Source organism: Numida meleagris, chromosome 3 (genome assembly GCF_002078875.1).
Source record: "Numida meleagris isolate 19003 breed g44 Domestic line chromosome 3, NumMel1.0, whole genome shotgun sequence".
NCBI lineage: Eukaryota > Metazoa > Chordata > Aves > Galliformes > Numididae > Numida > Numida meleagris.
In genome coordinates this window covers 43,729,281-43,741,924 of record NC_034411.1, presented here as the reverse complement: position 1 = coordinate 43,741,924, position 12,644 = coordinate 43,729,281, and the positions used below count along the sequence as shown (strand labels likewise).

The 12,644-nt window shown below is 39.5% G+C and overlaps 1 long non-coding RNA gene across 2 annotated transcripts in view; it reads right to left on the bottom strand.

Moving 5' to 3' along the window:
• Positions 1-12,211, bottom strand: part of LOC110396771 — a 238,708-nt gene extending 226,497 nt beyond the window's left edge. For both annotated transcript variants that reach the window (XR_002437239.1, XR_002437241.1), the window contains exon 1: positions 11,975-12,211. This is a non-coding gene — a long non-coding RNA (uncharacterized LOC110396771). The remainder of the gene's footprint in view (positions 1-11,974) is intronic.

The following is a 12,644-nucleotide window of genomic DNA, read 5'->3' as shown; positions in this document are numbered from 1 at the left end:
ATTCCCTGTAAAATAAATCTGTAACACCGAGGCACATCATTGTTCAGAAAAGTTTTATGCAACATCATGTTGCTTTTCCTTGCAACCCTGAAAATTATTTTTTCCTGTTCTCTTCTTACCACTGGAATACTTGTTCATTTGTAATACCAACATCCTAATCATTACAGCTTCCTTCTTTCAGGCCTCACTACATTTTTACTCATCTAGAAAGGTGCTGTATTTATTCTCCACTTTGAATCCCTGCACGAGTTAAGTTCCACTTTTTGTAAAGTTCATAAGCCTTGTTTCAGCTTTGGAAGCATCACACAACTCCACTAACCACATCTCCATCCCTCTTATTTCCTCCGGCCTTCTGTTTTGTGTAAAGCCCATTCTCCAGTCATTACCTGTCTTCAGCAAAATTCTCCTTTAATGTATTTGTCTGTAAGAGATGTACCAGAAATCATAATATTAAAACAAAATTTGAATTTGAAAGCTACTCCAACTCAGGACTTCATGTGCACATTATACACTTAATATCCTTGTCACCTCTAAACAGTAAGCTGCTTAGCTGTTAGTTCTCTTCTAACCATGCCAAAAGCAATAATAATAAATGAATCCCAATTTTCCTTCCAGTTTCTTAACACATAACGTTTTCTCCCTGGGCAAGGTTTTCAGAAGGACAGGCTCTTGAAACTCAAGGCTCCAGTGACAGGTTTCACAATCTGAAAGGCTTAAGAACACACAGCTGATGTTGGTAAAACAAGGTATTTTCTGGTTAATTTTGGTTTTGTGGTTTTCAGGGCTTTACATGACAACAAGGGACTTGAAGTTGTTTAAAGGCAAAGGCTTATATGAAATAGCCCAAAGATCACAGACAACTTGTCAACCAATGCCTATCTGAGGGTTATAGGAAAGAACAAAGCTGGAGAGCTCCGAATTTTAGTACTCTGAATCACTTCAGAGCTTGGGACACAGCCAAATCCTCAGGTGGATGCTATGGATTTTAGAAAGACAAAGCAGCAACAGGAATCTCAAGCCACAGAGAAAGACAGCATGTTGTCATGAGGATAGAAAGTCTTTGGGACTATCAGTGGTTGCAGTGGAACTCTCCAGCCAGCTCGCACTGGCCATAACCCAACATTTCATCAAAACTTTCACTGCTCTTCCAAGTCACTCCATGGATAAAAGTGGTAATAATAAGTTTTTAACTGAACATTCAAAATGGCAGCTATAATGTGAGAATGCTCCATGCCTGATAACTGCCAGCTTTCCATCAGAAGGCCTGTATGAACCCTCATGTCTCCGAGCCTCTGCAATTCTAGTCTAAGCCAACTGAACACATACCTTCCTCCAAAGCCCTTTCAAATATTTGCAGCTAGGAATCAACTCCAGTGCATCCGCCAGTATCCAACTCAGCAGAGAGACCTTAAGGATGAAATGTAACCCTAGTTGCCTTCTTCATTTTAGTTGCCTAGGCTTCAACTGCAGGCCAGAATCACCTCACACCTGACCCGTCATAGAAGCTTCATCTAGGCTTTACCTGAGCAAAGAATATTCATCAGAATGAAACAGCCAAAACAGGGGGTTTCACATGCCCATTGATGTGGCAGTCACTTCCACATGCCAAGCATGTTCACAGAATGTAGATTCTTCAGCTTGTGACAGCTGTTCATCCTGCTGAGGTACACATGCCAAGTAGAGTTTTAAATGATTTTCCTCTCCACACATTGCTTTTTCAACCGATTTTCTTGATTTGTAACTTAACTTAGACTTAAAGTACACTTTCATTGTATCAATTTAAACCAAAGTAACTTTTTAAAGTAAGAAGTAGAAAATATTTATTAAGTACTTCTACTCTGTAATCATTTCAGAGCATTCCAGGTTACTAAGAGTTGCAGTGACAGCCAGAATTACACATCAGAATAGGCTGTGGTTACTTATAAGATCAGCAAAAAACACAGAAAAATTATGCCCTGGAATATCATTATTCAACTCACCCTCTGCAACCTGGGCTCTTACAGTAGCTTCAAAAATCTACTTTGACCAAGGTAACTTTCCTACATACAGTCAGTGCTGTGTAGCATGATCAAGAACAGGCAAAGGGTTAGTAACAGGTAAAACTCACATCCCACCCTCTGCTACAGTCATGTATATTCTCTGCCCCTGTTTCCCCATCTCCTGTAGAAAAAATGCTAACTCTCCCAGTGCACAGATGTGTTATGAGAATTAGTCAGTATCTAACTACTTGAACATTTAAAGTGCTATTCTTCAAGTGCTAATATTATCACCAGTACATTTGGATATGATTTTATTTATGCTTCTGACATTTGCTTTCCAGATTTTATTAGAGCTTGTAAACAATGAAAAACTACTGCTGCCGAGCCACATTATACACTTCCATACGATGATTCAGGCACTCTTAGACCCTTCAGGTTTGTTGAAGTCATAGCCACCTAACAAATTTATTGAATTGCTTTGGATCAGACCATTCTGTAAAAGGAGAAATGACTTTTTTTTTTTTTTATCTTAGCTAACGCTCCTTCTGTGACAAAGAATTAGTTCACTGTCATTACAACAAAGCAACTCTAGTTCTTTGAATGAAGAAAGAAGGAAGTCCCAGTCTCTGCAGTGATTGCTGCCCTGTTACTTTGGTTAAATGGATGCCTCTAGAGTACTACAACAGCTTCAGCAGCTGGGTGCAAAAAAGGTGATCTCTGATCTGATGCTTCTGACTCAGTCTATTTTATGCACAGTGGAAACTGTCTGCTGATAATAAAAAGGAGAAATAATAGCTCTGCAGAGATGGTTCTCTTAGATGTTTTGGCAGACAGGTCTATTCCATTCATATACTTTGGAAAAACTCTGAATTTTGACATAAAATAGAAAAGCTTAATTATTTCCCTGGGTGCAACTCAAAACCCAGTGGTTACAGTCATGGTCTTCGTATACATGCTTTCCTTAGATGCATGTGCACACATCTATGTATCTGAGTGTGTATACTGGGAGCAACAGCAATTTACTGAAAATCTGTCCAAGTTGCTTTCTATTAGCAATCCATTCAGAATAATATCTTAAAAATACTAATCTTCTAATCTTATATAAGATCTATCAACTTTGTTGTACATGAGTTTTTGTATAATACTGGTAAAACCTTGCTCTTCAAATCCCAATCTCTAATTTTTGTCCCACGGACAAAACAAATTTGTTCTCCCTGTCATTTGCATTTGCATGCCTGTATTCACATGCACAAATGCACACACACCCCTATACTTTCATTTAGCTACCATTTGAGAAAATCCTACAGCTTAAATATAGATGATCACACTAAAACAGTCACAGTACCTTTAGAGTTTAGAAGAAGGTGGCTGGTCCAACAGATGATATTTCTATGACACAACTTCTGGATCTGTGACGTTTTCGCTTGAAAAAAACCTTTCTTACTTACGCAGAACAGTGAGGAAATGGGGCCCAGTTAGATAAAATGTGTTGATTTGTACCAACTAAGGACCTGATTCCTTCTTTCCAATGTTTCTACTTAAACTGGATTAATTTCACTGAATCACAAAATAACATGTTGCAGTAGTTTGTATAGTCCACACACAGGCACCCTGCTCAGCTGTTTTGCATAAATCTATATTCACAGGTATTCCTGATCGTACTGTACATATGCATAAAATGAGAGGGGAAAAAAAAGCCTACCATGATCATGACCAGGATTATGATAGGTTAGGATTAATATGGAGTACATAACAGTAGTTTTGTACAGTGCTGAAACATATAACCTACAAAAAGGCTAATCAATAAATGAAGGCACATACACAACACATCTAAGACCACAGAATATGTTAAATCTTTGGCCTTGAGTTCTGAGACACTGAGTAACCAAGGTAATTTGCTGGGATTGACTGCTTATGTACACATAGTTCAAGTACATGCTGAACCTCAAAAAATTAAAATATCTGACACAAACTTTGTCTGTGTATAATCAGGAAACCTTCTCTTTTCCAGAAGGGATATAAATGATATATAATTTTGTCTTCAAGAACTACATGGGTGATTATCTGCTTTTTCCAGAGTATATAAACAAATTAAGGCTCTTCTCATATTAACAATTTTCCACATCATCAACTGTGCTGCTCCATCAGTCTTATTAATAAACATTCTAACATCACCAAAGGGATGAAGAAGTAAAGAATAAATCTACCTATATAACTGAGCAACTTGTTTTATTTAGATGGTCTGTGATGGTATAAAACTTAAAGAATGCTAACAGAAATACAAACATGCTGACGTTCTCCAGAATACACCAGTTATTTGTTCTTCCTGCTATAAAAAGCCAAAACATTTGGATTAATGGCTGTCCATTTATCTTGAAAGCTTGACATCTACCAAAGTCCTTATTAGTCGCTCAGAGACAAACACTGTATATCAGTATTTGGCACCAGGATGCTATAACTAGTTGCATCAAGAAGCTAACGTAGTAAACAGAGGCAGTTGTATGTATTTAGACACCTATGGGAAGAAAAGTAACCGCTAGCTATACCTTTGTTGTAACCTCAACCCATCATGCTGTAAATTCATTTAGAAAATAATTTTGATGAGGGACAGTAATTGACCTTCTAGATATTGATCCAGGTAGTAACAAGAGCTGTGTGAGACTGGAAGGTCTTTGCCTCAGCTCCAGACATTCAATGATTTTGTTACAATACACTGCCCTTCTAGGAGGCATGCACACTTTCAAAGCATTAGTTACTTCTCAACCTTATTATATCTGTCATCAAGATCACTAACAAATGATTTCATCTAAGTTATGGGTCTTTTCTCATTCAATAACTCCAAAAATAAGCTTGCTGACAGTAGTTTTCTAATAAAACAGCAAAAAAAAAAAAAAAAAACCAAACAAACAAACAAAAACAACCAAAAAAACACCAGAAGTTATAGAAAGTACTGAAGTACTTTGTGATGAGCTTGGAAGCATCATTTTAGGACATCAGCATATTGAGTGGGTAATTATAATATGCGTCGATGAGTCCAATCAGAACAGCAGGAAAGTTAAACCTGAAACCTTACAACAAATTGATAGAGACCAAGAATTATTTAGTGAATCATTCTAAGTTAAAGTACCTCCAAGAAGTCATGATCTCTTGTGGATAATTCATGAACACAAAAATGCCAAATTCATAAAATTATTCATTATAAATTATTCACGCTCTTTTTTGGAGGTATGAAGTATTAAATTAAGTGTTTAGTTTTGATTAAGTGAGGAATTGAGCACCATAAATACAACATTTGACTCCACAGATCCTAGGAAATTAATAGGTTTTGGAGGAAGGAGAATAAACTTTTATTATATCGCTCTTGAAACTTGATTAGATGTTTGCATAGTGAATGTATACACAAAGCCAGATCACAAAAGATGCTGAGATTGCCTAACTTTCATCACCTTCAGCTGTGGTTACTAGGCATATTTTAAGTTCAGCTGCAAAACAGTATGTAAACTGCTAAATCTGGGAATTTTTTTTCCGGGAAAAGCTCCTGACATTAAAGAAAGTAGCAATGGATGGTAACAAATTGTATCAGATATTTCACCTTCCCAATTTTCCTGTGTCAGGACATCTTTGACGCTCATTAAGTTGGAAATATCATCTTCACGACTTTTATCCCTGATGATTGTTCCTTCAAGTGAAAAAAATTTTCCTTTCAAAGAGCTGTGTTTTTTCTCAAATTAAATAGTATTTCCCTCCTCTCCTGCCCACTGCCCCAGAACACAAAGATAAAAACAAAACACATGGGTTCAGTCTTCGCTATGATTGCAAAAAGAAAGCCAGGTTCTGCACTTTTTTTAAAGTAACATTTTTGAAATTGAATTTTCTGTTAGGGCTTCTGAATATTTCTCTTTAACCTTTGAAAATGCTCTGAAGATTTTATTTGCCCTTGTTATTATTTACAGAGAGTTTGCTTGTATGATGTTTGGGTTGTCTGTTTTGGTCAGGCCTACAGTGTCATCAGACAGAATCTCCCATTTCTTTCTTTGTTTCTTTCCTACCTTCTGCTGTATTAGTTTCAACTTTGTTACTGTTACCAATAAATACTCTGTTGGAGTGCTGAGAAGGATAGTAACAAAGGCAATGAAATGCTGCACGCATTAACTACTCAGAAGAGCACGCAGAGATTCTCCTTTTTAATGTCTTTCAGATGTGGCAGGACTTACAGTCAACTTCTAATACATTTAAAAAGTGAAACATACATATAGTTTTCTCATACGAAGATGCTTCCCTAATTGATGCACATAAAAATACATGGCAAGGCAAGGAAGAAAATAAAAGCTAATGTGAAAGCACAAGATACACCACAGTTTCTGAACAAAACAGAACACAGAGAAGATCTGTGCCCTGCCTGCTGCCCTGACTGGTGCTGGCAACACTGCAGCACACATGAAATTCTGTGATGATAAGGCAGTGACTACTGGGATAATAGGAGAAGGCAACAGGGAAGCTCAAGGGAAATACTTAAAAGGAATTAAGGAGTTATCCTCTAACAAAATAGCAAGACCAGCTGCCCAGCTGAAGTGCCTCTACACCAATGCACGCATCTTGGAATACAAACAGGAGGAGCTGGAAGTCACCTTGCCACTAGAAAACCACAATACAGTTGCTGCGACCAAAACCTGTGGATGATTTACATGACTGGAGTGTGGCTATAGATGGCCACAAGCTATTCAGAAGAGACAGGCAAGGAAGGAGGGGAGGGGGTGTTCCTATCTTCATCAGGAAAGGAGTAGAATGTGAAGAGCTGTCCTTAAAGGATAGTCACTAGCATGTCAAAAACCTATGGGTGACAGTTAGAGACCAAGGCAGCAAAGAGAGCCATGAGACTGGTGTTTACTACAGGTCACTTGATCAAGAGGAGCCTGTCAATGAGGCCTTCTTCCTCTGGCTACTGAAGTCATCTTGATTGCAAGCGCTCATCCTGCTGGGGAACCAATCACCCTGATGTCTGCTGGAAAAGTAGCACGGTGAGCTGTAAGCAATCCAATGAGGATAATTTCTTGAGTCCCATAATATATGGCCCCGCTAGGGGAGATGCAATACTGGACCTGTCGCTCACCGCTGCAAATGAACTGACTGGTAGCATCAGGTTTGGAGGCTGCCTGGGCTGTAGTGACCATGCTATGATGAGGTTCACACTCTTGAGGGATATCAGACAGTCAAAGAGTAAAGTTAGGGCACTAAATCTCAGGAAAGCTAACTTCCAGCTCTTCAGGGAGTTAGTCAACAAACATCCTGGCAAACTGTCCTCATGGGCAAGGGTGCAGAACAGAGGTGGCAGATCTTTAAGGAAGCTTTCCTCAGGGCACAAGAGCTCTCCAACCCCAGGTGCATGTTGGGATGGAGATCAGTGACGAGTGGTGTCCCCCAGGGCTCAGTGCTCGAACAAATACTCTTCAATATCCTCATCAATGACATTGACAGTGGCGTCGAATGCACCCTCAGCAAGTCTGTGGATGACACCAAGCTGTGGGGTGCAGTCGACATGCCCAATGGATGGGATGCCATCCAGAGAGACCCAGAGAGGCTTGAGCAGAGGGCCCAGGAGAGCCTCATGAGGTTCAATAAATCCAAGTGCAAGGTCTTGTACCTGGGCCGAGGCAACCCCCACTACTAATAGAAGCTGGGAGATGAAAGAAATGAGCACAGCACTGCTGAAAGACTAGGGGGTACTGCTAGATGGTATGGATGGTAAGCTGGACATGAGCCAGTAATATGCCCTTGCAGCCCAGAAAGCGAACCATATCCTGGGCTGCATCAAAAGAAGAATGGCCAGCAGGTCAAGGGAGTTGATCCTAACTATCTACTCTGCACTGGTGAGGCCTCACCTAGAATACTGCGTCCAGTTGTGGAGTCCTCAATACAGTAGAGACACAGACCTGTTGGAGCATGTCATCCAGAGGAGGGTCACAAAAATGATCCAAGGGATGGAACACCTCTCCTACAAGGACAGGCTAAAAGAGATGGGGCTGTTCAGCTTGGAGAAAAGAAGGCTCCAAGGTGACCTGATATCGACCTTTCAGTACCAGGGGAGCTATGGGAAAGAAGGGGACAGATTCTTTAGCAGGGTCTGTGGTGACAGGAAAAGGGCCAATGGTTTCATGCTTAAAGAGGGGAGATTTAGGTTAGATATAAGGAAAAAATCTTTTACAGTGAAGGCGGTGAGGCGCTGGAACATGTTTGCCCAGAGATGTAGTGGATGCCCTGTCCCTGGAGGCTTTCAAAGCCAGGCTGGACCAGACTCTGAGCAACCTGATCTTGCTGTGGATGTCCTTGCTCATTGCAGGGGAGCTGGACTAGGTGACCTTTAAAGGTCCCTTCCAGCTGTGAGGATTCGATGATTCTATGAAAATCAATGAAACATTAAGGTCACAGAATGGCCATACGTTAGAGTCTGTGTCACAAGTGCTTGTCTCTTCAAACCCACAAAAGAATTCTGGGGCATCTAAACACTGCATGGAGAAAAGTGATGCAGAGGTGCAAAACAATTTGGAAGAAACCACATGAATAAGGCAAGGCCAATGGAAGATTTTTTTACTGTTCATATTTAAACTGGATCAGTTTTCTCATTCTTTTGAGAAGCTGAATCAACTTCTCTCTTCACACACTAGTTCTCCTAGGGACTCAGACAGTGATGGGCAATGAAAAGAACAACCCGTGGGGATGAAAAACTGCTGGCAGCCATTGCTGGTGAACGTGGCCCTTTCGTAACAAGAAGAAATACGTCACCCCTTCCAGCCTCCCTAAGAGATTTCTGCACCTCCTCAATGTGCTTTTACAACTCTCCTCAGATCTCTGAAACTAAAAGGAAACTTTTTCAAGGTTATGATAGTAAGAGCTGAGATTGATGTGTCTTATCACCCTGGGCTAAAGAATATTAAAATGTGACAAAAATGAAGTATTTTCTTTCAAAATTACTTAAAAATATTACATCTACTAAAAGAGCATCTGTGGACCCTCATTTGTTTCACTTATTCCCAAATCTACAGCTTTTCCACAGGAGAGAAGAGTCATCTTTTCATTAGCTTTTTAAGGATTAAAAAGCTGTAACCAGTTCCCTGCCAAATGTTCCACTTCACCAACAGGACACTTCTTTGTACACTGGTTGTTTTTTCCAACACCACACACAATTTTAGCAATAAAAATTAATTCCTGTCTGCTAGCTTTCCTTTTCATAACCCATCAACTTAGGAAGTAAATTTCAAGGCTATTTCCTGTCAAAAGCAAACAAGTTTTTACCCTTATCCCATCACATCTCTCCAGCCTAAATCTTCATCTAGGAGCAATATTAAGTTCTATTTCTCTCAGTTGCAGCTGTGCAAGGGTAAAAAAAGTCATTTTTCTACCCTGGCAGAAGAGAACACTCTTTTTAATTTGTCAGGAGTTTAAGTTAATGAGCAAGTACTGAAATCATTCCCTGCAATGACCTAGAGTCCAGCTGGAGAAGGGAAGTGCATCATGCCCTTGTCCGGGGGATTTTCTAGTTTTTGCCACAGTGACAGTCACACCTTTCAGGTATTTCAGAGACACCCATAACTAGCCAGGCACCACATAGCACAAGTGTCAGGAATCAAAAGAACATTTCCATATTGCTTAAAGATAGCTTAAGTGGGTAAAATAAAAGCCTTTCCACAAATCAACATGAATTTCTGCCCAGCTGAAGAACACTGGTAAGAGGAAGCTATCTGTTGCCCAGTCCTAGCAATATGATCCACATTTTACTTATGAAGCAAAACAAACAAAAAATACTGTGCAGAAATACAGAAATACACTCTATGCAACAGGCATCCCAAATGCAATAGCTGTAGAGGAGTGGTAGGACCACTGACTGTTAGTGCAGCTGGCAGTACACACAGAATCTCAAAACCAGCTCTGAAAAGATGCATGTATACAACACCAACTGCACCCTAAGTCTGTTGCAAAGTAGGTAGCAAGGGTAATTGAACATCTGCTAGAGTTTGGCCCATAGTTATTTCTAATTGGGTTCTTTCTCTCTCTGCACCTGAATTGATAGCAGATGTTTGGTCTAAGCACTGTTTTAAACATTTCTGATGGTTCTGGCACATTCCTTTATGAGACACCAGATGTGCAGGTCCTGAAATAGCTGTTGCTGACTTCTACCTATAGGGAAACTGGAAGTCATGTAAGTAGAAAATAAAGTAAAACTTGTTTGCATTGTGATCATTAAAAATAATAATTTTAAAAATGGAAAGCATAACAAAGTGGGTCAACAAGAGGGTAGGGGAGATTTCTAGTTTAAAATGTGGTTTTGAATATCTTCAGGCTTGACAGTCCATCTGGACATTGCTAAATGCCTGGTCACATCAAAACACCATGCTTCATTTCCGTTCTCTTTTTTTTTTTTTTTTTTTTTTTTTTCTAAAGTGTCCCCCATGGTCCCCAGCCACCGCAATATCTTTCACAAACTCCAAATTGTGTTTTGTGTCACAAGAGCATCATTGAAGAGCAACACAGAGATTACCTAGTACAGTGCTCAGACCACCAGCAGACTATAACTGTCTGCTCCTTTATGCCTAGTTTTTTTTCTTGGTTCCCTTATCAGAGTCTTCCCTGGGTAGTTTAGCACAACTCTAATTATAGGTCCAAGGAAAACCATCAGGAAAACAATACTTTATTTTTATACCTAATGCCAGTAGCTTGCAATTTGCATTACTCTAGGAAGGGGGAAAAAAATGTTTACAAATGTATGATTATACAGCAGACCTTAAATTGCACAACTATTAGCTGTAAGTATTGACTACTGTCAGAGCTCTGCTGCTGCCCATGAAAAGGTCAGGCCTTTTCATTTGTGTTGTTTTTATGTGAGGAATACCAAATAATAACACACAATTTATGGGACTGCTGAGATTTTTTCACCCAGACCTGCCAAGCAGTCACTGGATTTGAATCTTCCTTGCCATTAATATAGGAATGAGGTGAGTTGACATTTTTTTCCTTCTTGATTAAAAGAATTTAATTTTCCATACTAACGTACAAAATGAATAGTCTTTATTCAGCGACTGATTTAGCTCGGTACAGTATATGAAGTGACAGGCAGGTGTTTTGCCTGTCAACACACAGAACATTTTATTTTGAATGCTCCAGTGACAGATTATGTCTAGGCTATGGATTCTTGTGTGTACAGGCCCTGCTCAATGCTTCACTTCCTGCTACTGGGCCAGCTCCTTTTTTCCCTTGCTTCTTGCAGGCTGCAAACCTTTGTTAGCACCTCTCTCTTCACCTGGCACTGATGACCTGTCCAGCTTCTATCAGCCTGTTCTATGCCTCCTCACTGAAATTGAGCTTAACAATCTAGTTTTAGTTTAACATGAGTACTAATAGAGCATTTAAAAAAAAAAAAAAAATCTCCACGTTGGCTAAGGATTAATCTCAGACCCAGGAATCTCCAAGGCAGATATGACAGACACTTTATGTCACGGTACTAAGGATGAGCTTACAGACCACCACAGGCCAAACACACACAGGCCTATCCCAGCCAAAACAAGGAACACACATGTATCATGTTAGTCACTTAAGCCAATTCACCAGATATCAACAGAATCCCTGCAGGGTGCGACTCACATTCCTTTCTACAGTCCCTGAACGGGAGCAGCAACAACAAGCGTCGGGGAAACAAAACCTCAACACAACCAGTCACTTTTATGATAAGACACCTATTTGCAATTTTGCTCTCTTATCTGTTACACTACTCCTCTATACCACACTGGAGGACAGAGGGCTGCTGATGAGAGGAGGAGCAATTCACTGTGCCAGTGGAAAATAAATAATCATATGCACAACATCATGCCACTAGCCCTGCTATTCATTTTATTTTTATTTTATTATTATTATGTCATTGTATCATACCTAAGGGATTGATAAAATAGTAAAGCACCATAATAAAGTTTGACTTTAGAGGTTATGGAGTGTATATGATTTCTTACCTTGTTTCCAGGAGCCTTCAGACATCTGTGAGGAATGGCACAAGATTTAGCTGTTCCTCTTTGCAGATGGAAAGGATGACTTGTAGCATCTCTCAACTCCTCCAGCCTTAATTTCTGTGATCCTGTAGAAGTGATACATTCATACGGCAAATAAGACCATTCCTGTTTCTAAGAGTTAATTCTTAACAGAGTTTTTAATAGGACATAAGACTTTGTGCTTCAGGGTTTACGTTAATATTAAAGATGCATATATTTTTCAAAATGGTGTGGATAGAGTTTCATCCACTTCTCTCTGTAGCATCCCATATTGGCTGCCCCTGGGAAAGAGGATCAGACAGACTACGCTTCTGATCCAGTCTGACACCTCCAGTGTTGCACATCTATACAAAAAGTGTGGGCAAGAATACTTGCTAACACACAAAGAGTACTTAACATTTGTCCCACTTTGAAAGGTTTCTTTATCTTCATTCACATTTTATGTGCTAAGCATGGGAGTGGCAATAAAACTATTCTTTCCCAACATGCATATATACATATATATACACACATATATGTATGCACGTATATATTATACATACAAACCTATAAATGTATGTATACTTACAGAAAAAAATCTGTGTACATGGCACAAAAGCATTATTATTTTGTTATCAAATACAAACTAACATCA